This window comes from Entelurus aequoreus, linkage group LG18, assembly GCF_033978785.1.
Source record: "Entelurus aequoreus isolate RoL-2023_Sb linkage group LG18, RoL_Eaeq_v1.1, whole genome shotgun sequence".
In the NCBI taxonomy this organism is placed as follows: domain Eukaryota; kingdom Metazoa; phylum Chordata; class Actinopteri; order Syngnathiformes; family Syngnathidae; genus Entelurus; species Entelurus aequoreus.
This window is the reverse complement of record NC_084748.1, coordinates 40,747,419-40,771,081: the sequence shown is the minus strand read 5'-3', so window position 1 is coordinate 40,771,081 and position 23,663 is coordinate 40,747,419. Positions and strand designations below refer to the sequence as shown.

General features: G+C 37.2%; 1 protein-coding gene across 3 annotated transcripts in view; it reads left to right on the top strand.

The window, feature by feature from the left end:
* Nucleotides 1–23,663, top strand: part of sorcs3a (sortilin related VPS10 domain containing receptor 3a) — a 712,571-nt gene that overhangs the window by 191,602 nt on the left and 497,306 nt on the right. The gene's annotated exons all lie outside the window — the stretch shown is intronic.

Below are 23,663 nucleotides of genomic sequence, written 5' to 3'. Positions count from 1 at the left end.
TCTTGGGAATGATGCAACAGGTTGTTCCACACCTAGATTTGCAGATCCTTTCCAGTTCTGTCAGGTTGGATGGTGAATGTTGGCGGACAGCCATTTTCAGGTCTCTCCAAAGATGCTCAATTGTGTTTAGGTCAGGGCTCTGACTGGGCCAGTCAAGAGTGGTCACAGAGTTGTTCCGAAGCCACTCCTTTGTGTATTTTAGTTGTGTGTTTGTCTTGTTGGAAGGTGAACCTTTGGCCCAGTCTGAGGTCCTGAGCACTCTGAAAAGAGGTTTACTTCTAGGATATCTCTGAACTTGGCCACATTTATCTTTTCTTCAATTGCGACCAGTCGTCCTGTCCCTGCAGCTGAAAAACACCCCCATATCATGATGCTTCCACCACAATGTTTCACTGCTGAGATTGTATTAGGCATGTAATGACCAGTACATGGTTTTCTCCACACATACCACTTAGAATTAATGTTAACAAGTACAATCTTAATCTCGTCAGACCAGAGAATCTTATTTCTCCTAGTCAGGGAGTCCTTTGTGTGTTTTTTGTGATAGCTGACTTTGTGGATCTTTCTCCCATCTTCCTACTGCATCTCTGGAGCTCGGCCAAAGTGACCTTTGGGTTCTTCTTTACCTCTCTCACCAAAGCTCTTCTCCGAAGATTGCTCAGTTAGTTAAAGTTAAGTTAAGTTAAAGTTAAAGTACCAATGATTGTCACACACGCACTAGGTGTGGTGAAATTTGTCCTCTGCATTTGACCCATCTCCTTGTTCACCCCCTGGGAGATGAGGGGAGCAGTGAGCACACCGGTGGACACACCCGGTAATCATTTTGGTGATTTAACCCCCAATCCCAACCCTTGATGCGAAGTGCCAAGCAGGGAGGTAATGGGGTCCCATTTTTATAGTCTTTGGTATTAACTCACAACCTACCGCTCTCAAGGCGGACACTCTAACCACTAGGCCACTGAGTAGGCTGGATAACCAGGTCAAGGAAAAGTTGTGGTCTTCCCAAACTTCTTCCAATTAAGGAGTTTGGAGACCACTGTGCTCTTACGGACCTTGAGTGCTCGGCCAGATCTGAGCCTTGCCACAATTCTGTCTCTGAACTTGTTGGGCAGTTCCTTCGACCTCATGATTCTCATTTACTCTGACATGCCCTGTGAACTGTAAGGTCTTATATCGACAGGTGCGTGCCTTTCCTAATCAAGTCCAATCAGTTTAAATAAACACAGCTGGTCTCCAGTGAAGGAACAGAACCATCTCAAGGAGGGTCAGAAGAAATGGTCAGCATGTGAGTTAAATATGAGTCGATCAGCAAAGGAGCTGAATACTTATGATCATGTGATATTTCAGTTTTTCTTTTTAAAATACATTTGCAAATGTTTCTACATATCTGTTTTTTTCTGTCGAGATGGGGTGCTGAGTGTGCATACATACATCGATTTGTTTTTAAAGGAGTCTGAATACTTTCACTGTATAGGAAGTTTGCATCCGTTTTTCTTCTTCACGGCTTAATTCACACGATGGTCAAGCAGCTTGAGTGTCGCATTAAAACAAGCGAGAGTGAGTGTAGAGTTTGAGCAGAAAATGCCGTATTGCTGTTCTGTTTTGGGGTGTTACAGTTGTTCAAAAAGAGAGATAGGAAAAACTCTCAGAGTCCCGAAAGAAAGTGGTTCGTAAAGGTAATAAAGTCAGGGAAAAACGAAAGTACGTAGAAGGAAATGGCTCTTAAATATATCACTTTCATCATCTTGTGGAGTACAATCGGAAAAGCTTGTGTCTGCAGCGATCACTTTGGAAAATGTTTGTTTGAACATTTGATTTGTTTGAGAAACTTTCTGTGATCCAATCAAATTGTATTCTGTACTATATTAGTAGTGTTTGATAGCCGAATTAAACGTAAATAGAGGACAAAAGATCGCATTAGGTTGTGTTCTATTGTAGTTGGTATCCCTAAATATAACTACGAAGACCTGGTTGTGCAAATAAACTCACATCATGTTTAGTCCTAGTAATAAATATTGTGATTGTGGTCCAATCCACCTTATTTTTGTTGTCGATTTTCATAACAGAAGCTAAACGCTTACTTGGAAAGCCAAGTGCTTAATTCGACACAGATGACCACATTATAGCGTATTTGGTGATATGTGTTAGTATCAACAAAATATCCTTAATAATATAAAAAAACTTAATTAATAAATCTCTCATAGACTCAACAGCATATACTGCATCTTGATATGTATCGCAAACTGTATATAACATGGACATATACAGTTGAATAATGAGACAAAACATGAACTTCACAGAATAAAAACAACTGCAGACATGAATTGTATATGTTACTAATATTTGTAGCAGGACATCAACTGCAAATAAACGTATAATTTTTCACATTAGCGTCACGATCACAACAGCACGGCACTTGTTATGTCAATCAAATATGTTACTTTGCGATGCACGGATATGTCCAATTTTGTCTTTCACAGATTAATGTTAAATTTGTGGACCCCTCAGATGTAAAGACATGATGTGCCTCCAATCTTTTCTTCTCTAAATACCATAAGTGTTAAGTGAAGTGATTTTGCAGTAAGAAGATAAGTGGGTTAAATCTTTAAAAATATATATTTTTCTTAATCGTGTAAAAATCCACACCATCCCATTTTAAATATTGTTTCGTGATCGCTTTCGTATTTGCCTCTAAACCTTTCAAAATAAGCTTAAAACTGCACGGGTTCCGGTAAATAAACAGGAGCCTAATGGAGCTTAGACCATCCCCTGAAACCTACAAGTGCCCGAATGTGCCTCTAGGTCTAGTGATTACAACCCACCTATACAGCCTATACATATACAGTATGTGTACTTATATACACATATTATGTTAATGTACTATATACATATTCTGCGATGAGGTGGCGACTTGTCCAGGGTGTACCCCGCCTTCCGCCCGATTGTAGCTGAGATAGGCTCCAGCGCCCCCCGCGACCCCAAAGGGAATAAGCGGTAGAAAATGGATAGATGGATATATACATATTTGAAGCATTATTTAAATGTATGTATGTATTTACAAAAGTATGTGTATGTGTGTATATATATATATATATACACTGTCTAACGGATAAACTCGGCTATATATATGCATATATATATATATATATATATATATATATATATATATATATATATATATATATATATATATATATATATATGTGTGTGTGTATATGTATGTATATATACTGTATATAATGTGTATGTGTTTATATATATATGTATATATATATATATATATATATATATATATATATATACATATATACATATATATATATATATATATATATATATATATATATATATATATATATATATATATATATATATATATATATATATGTATATATATATATATATATATATATATATATATATATATATATATATATATGTATATATATATATATATATATATATATATATATATATATATATATATATATATATATATATATATATATATATATATATACATATATATATATATATATATATATATATATATATATATATATATATATATATATATATATATATATATATATATATATAGTTCTGAAATACTTATATTTATATGGATATTAAATATTTGTGTACTGTAATCAAATAAGCATCTAAATAAATTTGGTATCCCAATCATTACACTAACTTTAGTTTTTTTTTAAAATTTATTAGTTATTACAATTGTGTGCTGCTTTAGAGCGATCTGTGATCACATTTACACAGCTGTTTTTACACTTAATCTGCGATCGCCATGCTTTAAGTTTGCATATCAAATTGATACCAAATTGAAAAGGGAAGTTGGCCAAACATGTGAGAACACAGTACAAACTGCAGCAAAGCCACATGTTCGAGTGTCATCGCAAATAAGCTGTTATACGGACGCTTCTATGCCACACAGTTGAGCGCTGATTGTGACGTAACAACAATATTTTGTACAAAAATATTACTTTAGTTTGTATTGATGAAAGCAAGCTATAACAGACTGAATGACACATACATTTAACTACTTAAAAATGTATCAATCCCACCCACCATTCGACCCTGACGACAATGCAATATTAACTATTAACGATAAAACAATGAATATTAAGAGTCTGTTGACCGTTGGACTCCAACCCTGTTTACTTCCCTGAAAACTTCCTTAAGGTTTTGTAATCAATTACAAATATCAAGGAGCTTATATTGTGCCAAACAAGGTAAAGTGTGTCGAGAGTGTTCATGCACTGTAATAGATTAATAATATACAGTATATGGAATTTCAAATTATATTTACTAGAGATGTCCGATTTTATCGGCCGATAAATGCTTTAAAATGTAATATCGGAAATTATCGGTATCGGTTTCAAAAAGTAAAATTCATGACTTTTTAAAACGCCGCTGTACGGAGAAGTACAGAGCAGTTGCGTCTCCCAGTCATACTTGCCAACCCTCCCGATTTTCCCGGGAGACTCCCGAATTTCAGTGCCCCTCCCGAAAATCTCCCGGGGCAACCATTCTCCCGAATTTCTCCCGATTTCCACCCGGACAACAATATTGGGGGCGTGCCTTAAAGGCACTGCCTTTGCGTGCCGGCCCAATCACATAATATCTACGGCTTTTCACACACACAAGCGAATGCAAGGCATACTTGGTCAACAGCCATACAGGTCACACTGAGGGTTGTGTATAAAGAACTTTAACACTGTTACAAATATGCGCCACACTGTGACCCCACACCAAACAAGCATGACAAACACATTCCGGGAGAACATCCGCACCGTAACACAACATAAACGCATCAGAAAAAATACCCAGAACCCCTTGCAGCACTAACTCTTCCGGGACGCTACAATATACACCCCCCCCCCCCCCCCGCTGCCCCCTAACCCCTCCACACACACACACACACACACCTCAACCTCCTCCCAAATTCCAAGCTGCTGTTTTGAGGCATGTTAAAAAAATTAATGCACTTTGTGACTTCAATAATAAATATGGCAGTGCCATGTTGGCATTTTTTTCCATAACTTGAGTTGATTTATTTTGGAAAACCTTGTTACATTGTTTAATGCATCCAGCGGGGCAGCACAACAAAATTAGGCATAATAATGTGTTAATTCCACCACTGTATATATCGGTATCGGTTGATATCGGAATCGGTAATTAAGAGTCGGACAATATCGGAATATGGGATATCGGCTAAAAAGCCATTATCGGACATCTCTAGTATAAATTGATGATATGCTCAAACCACTTCCAATTGAAATCTGTGGTCATTGACCATCCATTCTTTCTTCATCTGATAGAGGGCGGCAACGTCATTCCAATTCACGCCACAGGTGACAACATTTTGGCAAAAGTACGCTACGGGCATATCTTTTTGTTAAACTTGTGATGTTTCGCGGGACGCACTAATGCTGAGTTTGGCCCAGGAGCCGTAGTTTGGATGCTCCTGTGCTAACTCATGTAGGTGGAAGTTAAAATCAACCAACATGTACTTATTAAGTTAGCACTCGTTTGTATTGGTGTCTTTATTCCAGTTGCTAGACATACAGTACATCAAACTTTCAGACAGTTCCCAAAATAACAGGAAGTGTAAATATGTGACAGAAGAGAATAAAGCCAAGTTCCAATATTTGATCTACGGTGTCCCAGCTTCTTGGATCAGAGTGTCTGTGTGGATGAGGTGTCCTGGCAACAACATCTTACAGTCCTCACGCTCCACAACAACGTTGCTCTTTCTAAAACGTACATAAATGTACTGGCCATTAAAACATAATGGTCCCAAATTAAAAACGGTTGCCTACCTGCGAATAAATAAATGAACAGTTGTATAAGTCTAATATTGCATAACAGGTGATTGTGAGACAAGGTGCGTAGATATGTGTGAATGCTCGTGAGTGATGTGATTTTTTGTATTTGTTGCGGTTTTGTTCTCTGGGTTGTTGCGTCTGACCCGTCTTGCCTCTCAGGGAATAAAAGTCACTGGTCAATCCCAAATTCTTTAGATGACATATATGCTGAGTAAGAAGGACCATCAAGACAGAATAGGAATATTATCAAGTTTTACTAAAGCTTTAGGAGACCAGTCCAATTGTCCTTTCCTATCGACATCTCAAAATGGTCTCTCATTCAAACGGGAAGAGACAACTTATTAAATACAAAAACAGCCACCCTGCCCAGAAAGGAATACAGCCTCATTGTTCTAACACAGATAAGATAAGAAGGGAGTACTCCAACTCCCACATTGCAAGCCTTCAAGGTAAGGCACACAGTTTACTTGCGGACATAAGATACAAGCAAAAAGAGTACACATGGGAAAATATTAGCTGCTTTAAACATGACTACGAATAAAGAAATAACTCTTAAAAATATATGCATTCTCCACAAGGTATATGTCGTTTTATAAACCAACATTCTATTTTTTTTGTAGTAGTTGTGCCATTTGTTTTCTCCCATGTTTATTGTGTGTCAGGTGGAATCAAACTAAGGATTACAGATATAAATTACCTTTGTGTATATCTATATATAAACATATGCATACATGGATATACATATACATATACACTATATTGCCAAAAGTATTTGGCCACTCATCCAAATGATCAGAATCAGGTGTCCTAATCACTTGGCCCGGCCACATGTGTATAAAATCAAGCACTTAGGCATGGAGACTGTTTCTACAAACATTTGTGAGCTCTCAGGAGCTCAGTGATTTCCTGCGTGGAACTGTCACAGGATGCCACCTGTGCAACAAATCCAGTCGTGAAATGTCCTCGCTCCTAAATAGTCCAAAGTCAACTGTCGGCTTTATCATAAGAAAATGGAAGAGTTTGGGAACAACAGCAACTCAGCCATGAAGTGGTAGGCCACGTAAACTGACAGAGAGGGGTCAGCGGATGCTGAAAGAGCATAGTGCAAAGAGGTCGCTGACTTTCTGCACAGTCAGTTGCTACAGAACTCCAAACTTCATGTGACCTTCCAATTAGCCCACGTACAGTACGCAGAGAGCTTCATGAAATGGGTTTCCATGGCCGAGCAGCTGCATCTAAGCCATACATCACCGACATGACTGTGCACCAGGTGCAAGTCCTGTCCGGAGTCGTCCGTTTGCATCCCGGGAAAAAGAACCGCGCAGTAAGCCGCAACCACACCGTGACACCAGAAGCTTGCCAGAAGCTTGTGGATGGCTACCAAAAGTGCCTTATTGCAGTGAAACTTGCCAAGGGACATGTAAGCAAATATTAACATTGCTGTATGTATACTTTTGACCCAGCAGATTTGCTCACATTTTCAGTAGACCCGTAATAAATTCATAAAAGAACCAAACTTCATGAATGTTTTTTGTGACCAACAAGTATGTGCTCCAATCACTCCATCACAAAAAAATAAGAGTTGTAGAAATGATTGGAAACTCAAGACAGCCATGACATTATGTTCTTTACAACTTTTGACCATGACTGTATGTTGTGTATTTAAAGGACTACTGAAATGAGATTTTCTTATTTAAACGGGGATAGCAGATCCATTCTATGTGTCATACTTGATCAATTCGCGATATTGCCATATTTTTGCTGAAAGGATTTAGTAGAGAACATCGACGATAGAGTCAGCAACTTTTGGTTGCTGATAAAATAGCCTTGTCTGTACCGGAAGTAGCGTGACGTCACAGGTTGTGGAGCTCCCCACATCTGCACATTGTTTACAATCATGGCCACCAGCAGCGAGAGCGATTCGGACCGAGAAAGCGACGATTACCCCATTAATTTGAGCGAGGATGAAAGATTTGTGGATGAGGAAAGTGAGAGTGAAGGATTAGAGGGCAGTGGAAGCGATTCAGATAGGGAAGATGCTGTGAGAGGCGGGTGGGACCTGATATTCAGCTGGGAATGACTAAAACAGTAAATAAACACAAGACATATTAGCCACAACCAGTGTTGGGACTGTAACGCCGTTAGTTTCGGTGGTAACTAGTAATCTAACGCGTTATTTTTTATATTCAGTAACTCAGTTACCGTTACTACATGATGCGTTACTGCGTTATTTTACGTTATTTTTTATGTAGTATCGGCGAGAAACAGAAGATCTGAGTGTGTTTTATTGCAGCGCTGCGGACCGCGGTGGAAAAGAAGAGGGGCTTTGTGTGGGTGGGGGCGGGGGGGCTCCCATACCGTAGTCGAGGGGCGCAGGGGAGACGTTCTATACTAACAACCTTCACTTTACCCGGAAGAGGGTCTTTACAGCTGAGGGTGAATGACGAGGCCGGCGGTTTGTTGCAACTTTGTGACTTTATTGGACGCAGCCATCCACCAAGCTAGAGCACCTGCACGCACTCACTGTCGCCGCTCCCTCACCTCTCTCGCCCACTCACTCACTGACGTCACTCACCTCACATGCTGTCATATTTTAAAGGGCCACACACACACACACATACGCTACTCTCATAACAACTAACATGACATCATGGTGAAGCCAGAAGTCGAGTGTCTTAACATTCTCACTACTTTTCTTTTGTCGAGCACAAAGAAAATAACATTTTAGTTCAATGTAAGTCGTGTCTTGGATCAAAGATAATATCTACTTAAAGTTAAAGTTAAAGTGCCATTATGTTGCAGCTATTTAAAATAGTTTTGTCATTTTTTTCTGGCCTGAAATAAATTGGCCCTTTGAAACATATCTTTGTCTTTGTGTGTTGTATGTAGACCACATTGTTTGTGTGTTGTATGTAGACCACATTGTTTGTGTGTTGTATGTAGACCACATTGTTTGTGTGTTGTATGTAGACCACATTGTTTGTGTGTTGTATGTAGACCACATTGTTTGTGTGTTGTATGTAGAGCACATTGTTTGTGTGTTGTATGTAGACCACATTGTTTGTGTGTTGTATGTAGAGCACATTGTTTGTGTGTTGTATGTAGAGCACATTGTTTGTGTGTTGTATGTAGAGCACATTGTTTGTGTGTTGTATGTAGACAACATTGTTTGTGTGTTGTATGTAGACCACATTGTTTGTGTGTTGTATGTAGACCACATTGTTTGTGTGTTGTATGTAGAGCACATTGTTTGTGTGTTGTATGTAGACCACATTGTTTGTGTGTTGTATGTAGAGCACATTGTTTTTGTGTTGTATGTAGACCACATTGTTTGTGTGTTGTATGTAGAGCACATTGTTTGTGTGTTGTATGTAGAGCACATTGTTTGTGTGTTGTATGTAGACCACATTGTTTGTGTGTTGTATGTAGAGCACATTGTTTGTGTGTTGTATGTAGAGCACATTGTTTGTGTGTTGTATGTAGAGCACATTGTTTGTGTGTTGTATGTAGACCACATTGGGTGTTGTATGTAGACCACATTGTTTGTGTGTTGTATGTAGACCACATTGTGTGTTGTATGTAGACCACATTGTTTGTGTGTTGTATGTAGACCACATTGTTTGTGTGTTGTATGTAGAGCACATTGTTTGTGTGTTGTATGTAGAGCACATTGTTTGTGTGTTGTATGTAGACCACATTGTTTGTGTGTTGTATGTAGACCATATTGTTTGTGTGTTGTATGTAGAGCACATTGTTTGTGTGTTGTATGTAGACCACATTGTTTGTGTGTTGTATGTAGACCACATTGTGTGTTGTATGTAGACCACATTGTTTGTGTGTTGTATGTAGACCACATTGTTTGTGTGTTGTATGTAGACCACATTGTTTGTGTGTTGTATGTAGAGCACATTGTTTGTGTGTTGTATGTAGAGCACATTGTTTGTGTGTTGTATGTAGAGCACATTGTTTGTGTGTTGTATGTAGAGCACATTGTTTGTGTGTTGTATGTAGAGCACATTGTTTGTGTGTTGTATGTAGAGCACATTGTTTGTGTGTTGTATGTAGAGCACATTGTTTGTGTGTTGTATGTAGAGCACATTGTTTGTGTGTTGTATGTAGACCACATTGGGTGTTGTATGTAGACCACATTGTTTGTGTGTTGTATGTAGACCACATTGTGTGTTGTATGTAGACCACATTGTTTGTGTGTTGTATGTAGAGCACATTGTTTGTGTGTTGTATGTAGAGCACATTGTTTGTGTGTTGTATGTAGACCACATTGTTTGTGTGTTGTATGTAGACCACATTGTTTGTGTGTTGTATGTAGACCACATTGTTTGTGTGTTGTATGCAGAGCACATTGTTTGTGTGTTGTATGTAGACCACATTGTTTGTGTGTTGTATGTAAACCACATTGTTTGTGAGTTGTATGTTGACCACATTGTTTGTGTGTTGTATGTAGACCACATTGTTTGTGTGTTGTATGTAGAGCACATTGCTTGTGTGTTGTATGTAGACCACATTGTTTGTGTGTTGTATGTAGACCACATTGTTTGTGTGTTGTATGCAGAGCACATTGTTTGTGTGTTGTATGTAGACCACATTGTTTGTGTGTTGTATGTAAACCACATTGTTTGTGAGTTGTATGTTGACCACATTGTTTGTGTGTTGTATGTAGAGCACATTGTTTGTGTGTTGTATGTAGACCACATTGCTTTCTGAGTTCTGTAATGCAAATGCATGTCAAGTTGATCAACACATTGTATTATTCTCCAGTGCAATAACAGTACTGAAATGAAGGCTAAAAGGGGAAAAAAAAAGAAGTAACTAAATAGTTACTTTTCACAGTAACGCATTACTTTTTGATGTAAGTAACTGAGTTAGTAACTGAGTTACTTTTGAAATAAAGTAACTAGTAACTGTAACTAGTTACTGGTTTTCAGTAACTACCCCAACACTGGCCACAACACAACCAGGTTTATATTTAATATGCCACAAATTAATCCCGCATAACAAACACCTCCCCCCTCCCCTCCATATAACCCGCCAATACAAATCAAACACCCGCACAACACACTCAATCCCACAGCCCAAAGTATCGTTCACCTCCGCAATGTTCATACAGCACATATATTTCCCCAAGTCACGTACGTGACATGCACATAGCGACACGCACGTACGGGCAAGTGATCAAATGTTTGGAAGCCGCAGCTGCGTACTCACGGTAGCGCGTATCCAACTCAAAGTCCTCCTGGTAAGAGTCTCTGTTGTCCCAGTTCTCTACGTGTTTGTGTTGCTGCAGCCGGTCGCTAATACACCGCTTCCCACCTACAGCTATTTTCTTTGCTGTCTTCATTGTTATTAAACAAATTGCAAAAGATTCACCAACACAGATGTCCAGAATACTGTGGAATTTTGCGATGAAAACAGACAACTTAATAGCTGGCCACAACGGTGTCCCAAAATGTCCGCTACAATCCGTGACGTCACGCGCAAACGTCATCATACCGAGACGTTTTCAGCAGAATATTTTGCGGGAAATTTAAAATGTCACTTTACTAATCTAACCCGGCCGTATTGGCATGTGTTGCAATGTTAAGATTTCATCATTGATATATAAACTATCAGACTGCGTGGTGGGTAGTAGTGGCTTTCAGTAGGCCTTTAACATTGCTGTATGTATACTTTTGACCCAGCAGATTCGGTCACATTTTCAGTAGACCCATAATAAATTCATAAACGAACCAAACTTCATGAATGTTTTTTGTGACCAACAAGTATGTGCTCCAATCACTCTATCACAAAAAAATAAGAGTTGTAGAAAGTATTGGAAACTCAAGACAGCCATGACATTATGTTCTTTACAAGTGTATGTAAACTTTTGACCATGACTGTATGTTGTGTATTTAAGAAATCCATAATAGCCAGTATAATCAAATTGCATGAAGGGATAAGAGTAATAAGTTACGTTACCGAAATATATACAGACAGACTAAATGGGTTCTATTATATTCTGTCTGTGAGGATCCTGTACAACTATTATGTGGGCTAAAATAAAAGGATAATTCCCCTCAGTGGTTTGAGTTGTTGTCTATTAACTGCGTGATGACAATTGGATAAGAGCAGAGAGATTTGGATTTAAAGACAAAAACGCAGCAAGCCCATAAAAGGTTCAGTGAGCACTCAAGAAATTAGAGGAAACGCAGCTCCAGCACAAGACGCCTCAGGCGAGGAACCTTAGAAATAAGCAATCGAAAAGAAAGCGGGAGTAGGAGGCGGTACACCATCCTATTCCTTTATTCGCAGAGGTGATGGAGCTTGTTATGCTGTTGATGGCACAAGATTTTGTACCAACTCCACTGCCTTCCGGCTCCAGTAGGTGTTTTAGTGGAATGGAGTTGAATTATCCATTTAGTACTTGAGGGGCAGTTCACGACCTCTTCCTCCTCCACTCCCCCGCTCTTCCATCAGCCTCCCACCATTGCAGCCGCGGTCAAGGTTAGCTCTGCCAATTCTGCACTGCAGAACAAACCGAGCAAAAAATGTGTCAGACGGGTTTCGGTTGAAATATACTCTGGGACTACAGTTGGTTTCAGGGCAAGAATACTGTATGTAATTCAATGAAATTATGATTTTTGTGTCACTGCACTGCCTAATATAGTGTTTTGACTAGAATAAAACATTTGAGGGGGAAAAAAAAACAGAACACTGAATAACTAAAAATAGAACGCCTGCAACCAACCAGCCCATTAATAACAGATTTACTTATTAGACTGAAGCGACGCCAACAATTTGCTTGTTCACAGCACTATGAAATGTTGAATCCATTTGAGAAGCAGCTACTATTTGTAACCTTTTTTTAATGTATTTTCTTCTTTGAAAGTCATCTGATCATAAACAACTGGATTTTTATATGGACTAAATAGGACTGTTTTCACTGCTGGACTCTGGAAAGAGGTACTGTAGGAGAACCTCCAGGTTCTGTAACAGCTTCTTCCCTCAGGCCATAAGACTCTTGAACGCATCATAATAATCCCCTCAATCCCCCTAAAAAAACAGATTAACTCGCTGGACTATAAAGACAATATAACATACATCCGTAAACGCGGATGCTGTTGCGTCTGACCAGTCTTCCTCTCAGGGAATTAAAGTCACCTGGTCAATCCCAAATTCTTTCAGATGACATATATGCAGATTAAGAAGGACCATCAAGACAGAATAGGAATATTATCAAGTTTTACTAAAGCTTTAGGAGACCAGTCCTACAGTCCGCTAATACCAGCGTCTAGAAGAGGTCTGAAAATCAAACGGGAAGAGACACCTTATTGAATACGAAAACAGCCCCCACCCTGCCCAGAAAGGAATACAGCCTCATTGATCCAATATTGATAAGGTGAAAAGGGAGTGTGCTATACTCCCACATTCCAACCCCTTCAAGGTAAAGCACAGAGTTTACTTGCGGACATAAGATACAAGCAAAAAGAGTTCACATGGGAAAATATTAGCTGCTTTAACCATGACTGTGAATAAAGAAAGAACTCTTAAAAATATATGCATTCTCCACAATGCTTATGCAAAAGTGCTATATATTTATCTGTACAGTAATGTATTTATTTATATCTGCACCTTATTTCTCTTTTATCCTGCACTACAACGAGCTAATGCAACAAAATGTCGTTTTTATCTGTACTGTAAAGTTCAAATTTTAATGACTAAGTCTATACATTATTTTTTTAATATGAGAAACAATTATTTTTACTTCACAAAAAAGGAAAAATCTTCAATAAAGTGAGAAAATATTATCACTGAAATCAATAAATTCATTAATATATATATATATATATATATATATATATATATATATATATATATATATATATATATATATATATATATATATATATATATATATATATATATATATAAATCTGTAGTCAGGAATGTATTTTTGCCATTAAGTTGAATGTGTTAGTCTTGTTTTTTGTTGAGTCCTACAAAGTGTTTATGCTGTAAATTTCGTACTTCTTACGCATCAGCTGGTTGGTATTTACCTGCATTTTGGTTATAGTTTTCATTGACAAAATTGCTCTGTAAGTAAGTTAGTATAATAATGCAATATGTACATACAGCTAGCCTAAATAGCATGTTAGCATTGATTAGATTGCAGTCATGCAGTGACCAAATATGCCTGATTAACACTCCAACATGTCAATAACATCAACAAAGCTCACCTAAGTGCATTCGCGCACAGCATGAAAGGTTTGGTGGACAAAATGAGACAAAGAAGGCATAGTATAAAACACATCTTTCTGTGGCAGCCTCGGAGAAAGTTGTACATGTAAACGAACTAAGTTGAGTTCAAGGACTACCGAAATTAGTAGGACAAAACAGCGCTCACCAAATACTCTCATCAGTGAAGCATGTTTAATATAAATAGTGGGATTTCTAACAATTAGGAATGTTATTGTCATGTTTGTACTCCTACAGAAACCATATTAAAAACATATTTATATTATTTCCCTCATTTTTTTCCATTTTCAAGCTCCAGGGAGCCACTAGGGCGGTGCTAAAGAGCCACGGGTTGACGACCCCCGGTTTAGTGTAACTACATCTTAATATTATTTTTGAAGGTCAAAAATGGTCATGTCTACTTGGTCCTCCATTCAATGTCAGTGTTGATTGTATAGAGAAAAGACCCTCAAAGGCAGACTAATTCCAGTTTGTGTGGTCATTATCGTATTATCCTCTCACTACTTAATACGTAATTTTAATTAATCTTCTCGAATTCTATCACATTCCAAATCGTATAAACTTTATTTGACCAAGACAAGTGATAGTCTTTTATAGAGGACTAAGGCTGTATATGTTTTGTAACGGTGACAAACTGACAAGTGCTTCAATGTTCTGCCTCCTTTTTCTGCTTGTTCCAAATATGTCATCCTTTTAGTCAGCGCTGTCACTCGCTCCACTAATAAGTCTTTTATGGAATTCTGTTGTTTTTTTTCGGGTACTGAGGCCTGGTGATACCGCTGTAAAATATTTAAAAGGAAATTACATCTTTTTGAAAAGACTGAGATAAACAATGCCCTGGTATAAAAACTTTTTTGGTGAGTTTATCATTTCCAACATGTGATCATCACTGCTGCACTTAAGGTGAACCAGCTCACAAGACAAACTTTTATGAAACTTTTTTAGTGAGCAGATTTCATTTACATAAACAGTAGGATGTTTTTAAGTTGTCTACTGACTCAGCAACTTTGAGAAGTTGGCAAAAATCTAAACAACAATAGCATACTTGACTAGAAGAGTTGAACTGAAATGCTGACATAATGTAGTATGAATGAAAGAATAGTTTGAATGTTGGAATGGTTTGAATGTTGAAGAGCTGACGCTGAACTGAAATGCTAACGGAACATAGGATGAATGTAGGAATGGTTTTAACGTTGAAATCGTTTAAACGCTGAAATGGTTTGAATGTCGGAATGGTTTGAATGTTGAAGAGTTTGAATTTCCAGGAAAACCGGAATTTGGTTTGGAACTTGGGGAAGTGTTAGTTTGAATGTCCAGGATGAGTGGAATGAGTTAATGTTGGAATGGTTTGGATAGGTTGAAAAATGTGGAAATTGTGTAACTTGGAAAAATGTCCCATTCATTTCATTGGGAACTTCCTGGAAATTTGAGGAAAAGCGGGATTTTTTGGAAAATGATTAGAAGCATGAATGTCCTAAAAAAAACTGAATTGGTTGGCGTTATAATTGTTTAAATTGGGCAATTCATGTAGAAGCAGTAAATGGTATTAGGGAATTTCAAGAAAATCTGGAATTTTTTTGAACTTGGAAAAAAGGAAGTTTGAATTTCCAGAATAGTGGAATGTGTTAAAGTGTGTGTGGAAGTTTGAAAAATGGGCAATTCCTTTTGAATGGGGAAAAATGCAAAAAAAAGAACGAATTATGGGAAATCCCAGAATTTTTTTTAGAATTGTTGTAGTAGAGCACACAATTCCTGAACAGGCTGACTATTTTGAAGTTGGAACAATTTGGATCAGATGAAAAATGTGGAAGTTTTCGAATTTTGAAGAATGTCCCAGTGAGTTCAATTGAAATTTCAGAAATAAATGGTAATTTCGGGAAAAGCGGGATTTTTTTTAAAAATGTTAAAAAACTTGAATGGTCAAAATGAGTTGAAATTGTTGGTGTTTACATTTTTCAAATCGGTGGAGAAATGTTGAAGTAGTAACATGTTGAATTGAGAAATGGTATTACGGAATTCCTGGAATTTCAGAAAAAATTGGACATTTCGGGAAAAAACGGGAATTTTTTGGAAAATGATTAGGAGCATGAATGTCCTAAATGAGCTGAATTGGTTGGTGTTATAATTGTTTAAATCGGGCAAGACATGTTGAAGTAGTAAATGGTATTAGGGAATTTCGGGAAAATCTGATTTTTTTTTAACTTGGAAAAAGGGTAGTTTGAATTTCCAGAATGGTGGAATGTGTTAAAGTTTGTTTGGAAGTTTGAAAAATGGGCAATTCCTTTTGAATAGGCAAAAATGCACACACAAAAAAAGAAGGAATTATGGGAAATCCGGGATTTTTTTTTAGAAATTTTGAAGTAGAGCAGACAATTCCTCAACAGGCTGAATATTTTGAAGTTGGAACAGTTTGAATCAGATTAAAAATGTGGACGTTGTGGAACTTTGAAGAATGTCCAATTTATTTCAATGGGAACTTCTTGGAAATTTGTGAATTTCTGGAAAATATGGAATTTTTTGGAAAATGATTAGGAGCATGAATGTCCTAAATGATTGGTTGGTGTTAGAATTGTTTAAATCGGGCAAGAAATGTTGAAGTAGTAAATGGTATTAGGGAATTTCGGGAAAATTCGGGAATTTTTTTTAAACTGGAAAAATGGTAGTTTGAATTTCCAGAATGGTGGAATGTGTGTTTAAGTGTGTGTGGAAGTTTGAAAAATGAGCAATTCCTTTTGAATGGGGAAAAATGCACAAAAAAAAAGAAGGAATTATGGGAAATCCGGGAATTTTTTTTAGAATTGTTGAAGTACAGCACACAATTCCTGAACAGGCTGACTATTTTGACGTTGGAACAGTTTGGATCAGAAGAAAAATGTGGAAGTTTTCGAATTTTGAAGAATGTCCCGATGAGTTCAATTGAAATTTCAGAAATAAATGGTAATTTCTGGAAAAGCGGGAATTGTTTTTTAAATGTTAAAAAACTTGAATGGTCAAAATGAGTTGAAATGGTTGGTGTTTATATTTTTCAAATCGGTGGAGAAATGTTGAAGTAGTAACATGTTGAATTGAGAAATGGTATTACGGAATTCCTGGAATTTCAGAAAAAAATTGACATTTCGGGAAAAAAACTGGAATTTTTTGGAAAATAATTAGGAGCATGAATGTCTTAAATGAGCTGAATTGGTTGGTGTTAGAATTGTTTAAATCGGGCAAGAAATGTTGAAGTAGTAAATGGTATTAGGGAATTTCGGGAAAATCTGATTTTTTTTTAACTTGGAAAAAGGGTAGTTTGAATTTCCAGAATGGTGGACTGTGTTAAAGTTTGTTTGGAAGTTTGAAAAATGGGCAATTCCTTTTGAATGGGCAAAAATGCACACACAAAAAAAGAAGGAATTATGGGAAATCCAGGAATTTTTTTTTAGAAATTTTGAAGTAGAGCACACAATTCCTCAACAGGCTGAATATTTTGAAGTTGGAACAGTTTGAATCAGATTAAAAATGTGGACGTTGTGGAACTTTGAAGAATGTCCAATTTATTTCAATGGGAACTTCTTGGAAATTTGGGAATTTCTGGAAAATCTGGCATTTTTTGGAAAATGATTAGGAGCATGAATGTCCTAAATGATTGGTTGGTGTTAGAATTGTTTAAATCGGGCAAGAAATGTTGAAGTAGTAAATGGTATTAGGGAATTTCGGGAAAATTTGGGAATTTTTTTTAAACTGGAAAAAGGGTAGTTTGAATTTCCAGAATGGTGGAATGTGTGTTTAAGTGTGTGTGGAAGTTTGAAAAATGGGCAATTCCTTTTGAATGGGGAAAAATGCACACAAAAAAAAAAAGAAGGAATTATGGGAAATCCGGGAATTTTTTTTAGAATTGTTGAAGTACAGCACACAATTCCTGAACAGGCTGAATATTTTGAAGTTGGCACAGCTTTAACCAGATGAAAAATGTGGAAGTTGTGGAACTTTGAAGAATGTCCCGGTGAGTTCAATGGAAATTTCAGAAATAAATGGTAATTTCAGGAAAAGCGGGAATTTCTTTTAAAATGTTAAAAAAAACTTGAATGGTCAAAATGAGTTGAAATGGTTGGTGTTTACATTTTTCAAATCGGTGGAGAAATGGTGAAGTAGTAACATGTTGAATTGAGAAATGGTACTATAGAATTCCTGGAATTTAAAAAAAAATTGGACATTTTGGGAAAAAACGGGAATTTTTTGGTAAATGATTAGGAGCATGGATGTCCTAAATGAGCTGAATTGGTTGGTGTTATAATTGTTTAAATCGGGCAAGAAATGTTGAAGTAGTACATGGTATTAGGGATTTTCAGGAAAATCTGAATTTTTTTTTAACTTGGAAAAAGGATAGTTTAAATTTCCAGAATGGTAGAATGTGTTAAAGTGTGTGTGGAAGTTTGAAAAATGGGCAATTCCTTTTGAATGAGGAAAAATGCAAAGAAAAAGAAGGAATTATGGGAAATCTGGGATTTTTTTTTAGAATTGTTGAAGTATAGCACACAATTCCTCAACAGGCTGAATATTTTGAAAATTGAACAGTTTGAATCAGATGAGAAATGTGTAAGTTGTGGAACTTTGAAGAATGTCCAATTTATTTCAGTGGGAATTTCAGAAAAAAACGGTAATTTCAGAAAAAGCGGGATTTTTTTTGAAAACGGTAAAAAACTTGAACGGTCAGAATGAGTTGGTGTTTTAATTTTTTAAATCGGTGGAGAAATGTTGAAGTAGTAACATGTTGAATTGAGAAATGGTATTCCAGACAAGCATCAACGTAAGACACAGGTCTTCAAACTCAAGGCCCGGGGGCCAAATCTGGCCCGCCAAATTATTTTATGTGGCCCACGAAAGCCTGGAAATATTATGCGTTAATAAAATGCCTAATCTTTTCTTACTAAATATATGTGTTTTTCCCTTTTGACATTAAAAATCGTGTACCACATGCAATTGCATATCTTTCAAAATTCAATATTATCAAAATCAAAATATTATATTATTATGTATTCCAAAAATATATTTTTTGTTAAACTAAAGATACATACTGTACTTAAATGTCTGCTTAACTTATGATTTCAAGACAAATTATCAATCAATTTGTAGACTGTAAAATTGACAATAGATTATACGGTTGAATTCTGCCACCTGAGTTTTTTCAAAAATCAACTTTGGTACTGTTTTTTTTCCATATACAGTAAGACACTAGAGTGTCCGCCCTGAGATCGGTAGGTCGTGAGTTCAAACCCCGGCCGAGTCATACCAAAGACTATAAAAATGGGAACCATTACCTCCCTGCTTGGCACCCAGCATCAAGGGTTGGAATTGGGTTTTAAATCACCAAAAATGATTCCCGGGCGCTGCCACCGCTGCTGCTCACTACTGCTCACTGCTGCTCACTGCTCCCCTCGCCTCCCAGGGGTCTGATCAAGGGTGATGGGGTCAAATGCAGAGAATAATTTCACCACACCTAGTGTGTGTGTGACAATCATGGGTACTTTAACTTTTTAACTTAACTTAAGACATTAAAAAACAAACCAAAAAATACATTAAAACAACAAGATTTTATGGTAAAAAAACCCACAAAACTGTCAGCTCTGTTGCTTGAATTTTACCGCTAGAAACAGTGGTATTGTTTCTCCATTCAATTCCATTTGTTCCATTTTTGTATATGCTGTAAAAAAAACACACTGATTTTACTGTAAAATTCTGGTGAGCTGCCAGTTTTTAAAGTAACATTTAAATATTGTTTTGCAGCTTTTGTAAAAAATTATATATTGTTAATGTATTTTATATATATATATATATATATATATATATATATATATATATATATATATATATATATATATATATTAGGGCTGCAACTAAGGATTCATTTTATAATCGATTAATCTGTCGATTATTTCTTCGATTAATCGATTAATAATCGGATAAAAGAGACAAACGACATTTCTATCCTATCCAGTATTTTATTTAAAAAAAACAGCATACTGGCACCATACTTATTTTGATTATTGTTTCTCAGCTGTTTGTAAATGATGCAGTTTATAAATAAAGGTTTATTTAAAAAAAATAAAAATAATAATAATTAAAACAAAAATAAAATAAAGCCTCTGCGCATACGCATAGCATATATCCAACGAATCGATGACTAAATTAATCGGCAACTATTTTTATAATCGATTTAAGATTTAATCGATGTTGCAGCCCTAATATACGTATATATATATATATATATATATATATATATATATATATATATATATATATATATATATATATATATATATATATATATATATATATATATATATATATATATATATATATTCATACTGTATATTACTCATTGTTAAAATTGTGGCCCTCTGAGGGCAACCATAACTGCGATGTGACCGTCTGACACCCCTGACGTAAGGTAACGTCCGGATCAGGACCAAAATCTAATCAGAGTTTGAGGCTTCCAAAATCTGCCAAAACCTTTAAATGATGTTGCTAACTAATTAACTGACTAACTGAAAAATTAACGGCAATGATTACCTAACCTCTGATCACATTTTAAGATTTGTACACAAACAACCCAATGTTGGACACTATTAATATATTCATACCACTTACACACTTTTTTTTTGGTCCAAAAGCGACTAACTTGGACTCCCCATTACAATTTTAAAATATGAATATGCAATTATGCTTCCTTACAGTTGAGTAACTACCGCATTATAAAGTCAGCTGCAAGCGCTTTCATCTGAGTTTGTTAATGAAATAAAAAGCAGGGGCATCATCAAGCCTGCCACGATTTTGAGTTAAAATGTGGTGAACAGGCCCGACTGAAACAATTACAAACTTCTTACCACAACAACTAAACAAAGTATTTCATGTTTACTAGCAAAGTAACATGTCTTACAATTTGACTATAATTGAAAATAATGTAATTGACCAGCAACCATGCATTCAAGATTCAAGATTCAAGATGCTTTATTATTGTCCATTCTTTAACATGTACAAGACACATAAGAACTGAAATTTCATTTTCGGCACAGTCCCACTAAGAGCAGACATAGGGGACAAGACGGGACCGCCAACGGATCAGCCACCTACGGCGCTCCTTAAAAAAGGTGGGAAAAAGGTGACATTGGGAAAGGGGGAAGAGTAAAAAAAAGTATCAGTCTAAGGCTGGACCCTCGGGAGGGGTCCAGACTGAGTCCAAGGAAAAAACCTCACATAGCATAGCACACATAAACATGATACATGTAATCACAACAACTCGCAACAGAGGGGGGGGGGGGGGGTTGGGGCCCTGGAGGCCGGCTGCCGCTATAAAGCGCTACTCAGCCGTCCACAACCCCGAAGAGGAATTAAGCAGTGGTGAAGGCGTTGATTGGGGGAGGGGCGGGTGCGTGCATGTATGCCCAATTAAGTTGGGTGAGATGTTGAAATGTTTTTGTGGACTGGGGCCGATCTCAAAGTTCGACACCAGGTGTTATTGAAAAAAAGGAAGGTCAAAAGCGTCCATCGTTGAGGGAGTCCTCGGGGGAGTTTTTCATGTAGCCAAAAGTCAGATGTGATAGGCTCCAGCTCACATACAGACAAGTATGTGTAAGTGTGAACATGTTCAATACAGAAAATTAACATACAGTTTTCTGAGATGTCTTTTGGCTACCGTATTTTTCGGACTATAAGGCACACTTAAAATGTTTTAATGTTCTCAAAAATCGACAGTGCGCCTTATAACCAGAATAATTCCGCCTAATGTACGGAATGATTCTGGTTGTGCTTACCGCCCTCGAAGCAATTTCATTAGGTACATGGTGTAATGATAAGTGTGACCAGTGGATGGCAGTCACACATAAGAGATAGACTGCAATATGATGGCAGTAAACAACACCAAACCTTTAAATGTTCCTTTGAAAATGAAGAACATTACACACAGCACTCAAAAATATGTCAACATGTTTTGGTACGACTTTGAAGCCGCACCACTTGATGGATTGTCGGCCCACTACGGCTACCGTAGTCAGAGATACAAGTATTACCATGGTGTGTGTTTAAGGACCGCAAAATGGCACCAATTAGCAGACATAATATCTGGCGTTTTGTTTCACAATATTATGCAAAACCAACTTACCTTCTGGTACCTGCTGATGTGTATTTGAGATCTGTATAAGTCCTGAAAATTTGCGCACTTCCGCCACTGTAGTCCGTGCCGATGCCATAGTCGATAAGCTTCTTATTTTTCACTATCTTCTTGTTATGGGACATTCACCCTCTGCTGTTGCCATTTCTAATATAAAGTAGCTGTCATGATCCGTGTTCCGGATCATGTTTTTCTGTTTGTTTTAGACTCCAAGAGTTCCTGTTTTTGTGCACCCTTGTCTGTTTTAGTTACCATGGCGACTTATGATTTTCACCTGCCTCCGGTGTTCGGGACGCGCACCTGTTTCCAATCTAGAGACACTATTTAAACCTGCCTTTGCCAGTCAGTCGGCCTGGCGTCATTGTTCGGTTCATGTCTGATTCCAAGTTTATGCCAAGTGTTCGCTTCATGCCTTGTATACGTACGTTTTTGTTTGTTCAAGCCACAGCTAGTAAGTTTTCCTTGTTATAGTTTATGCTAAGTGTTAGTTTAGCTCCAAGTGCGATCAGCGCGTTGTGCCTTCGCTTTGTTTTCCGTTTTTTTGTAGTACTTTGAGTTTTGAGAAGATTAATAAATATGTTCCTACCTGCAAGCCTTGTCCGGAATAGTCCGTTTGCATCCCGGGAGAACAAACCTCGCAGAGAGCTGCAACCAAACCGTGACAGTAGCATAAAGTTCTTACTTATATCTCGCTATGGAAGCGCTAAAAACTACCAGTGTAGTGAGTTTACATAAATCACCCATGGAACTTTAGTTATTAGAGAGTTCCTGTCGTACATTTTTTCACGGGACACATTTCCGGCGTTGTTGTTGCACTAGTGAGCCACGGATGAGGAGATGCTGCTCCGTTACGGACTTAAGTAAAGTGTGAATGTCATTAAAACAGTTAGCTACATCTTTTGACACTTCTTCCACTCCCGTCCTTGCACACTACACCGCTACAACAAAGATGACCAATGCGCCTTATAATCCGGTGCGCCCTATGGTCCAGAAAATACGGCACACTGATTTGAAATCATTTAAACGGGTGACGCTGTTTCGCAATGCAAGTTTTATTAGGTACAAGCTGTGCCACTTGATGAATCCCAAATCAAATCCCAAAGTACCACATATGTATAAAGGCCCACTGAAACCCACTACTACCGACCACGCAGTCTGATAGTTTATATATCAATAATGAAATCTTAACATTGCAACACATGCCAATATGGCCGGGTTAACTTATAAAGTGCAATTTTAAATTTCCCGCGAAACTTCCGGTTGAAAACGTCTATGTATGATGACGTATGCGCATGACGTCAATCGTTGAAACGGAAGTATTCGGACCCCATTTTATCCAATACAAAAAGCTCTGTTTTCATCGCAAAGTTCCACAGTATTCTGGACATCTGTGTTGGTGAATCTTTTGCAATTTGTTTAATGAA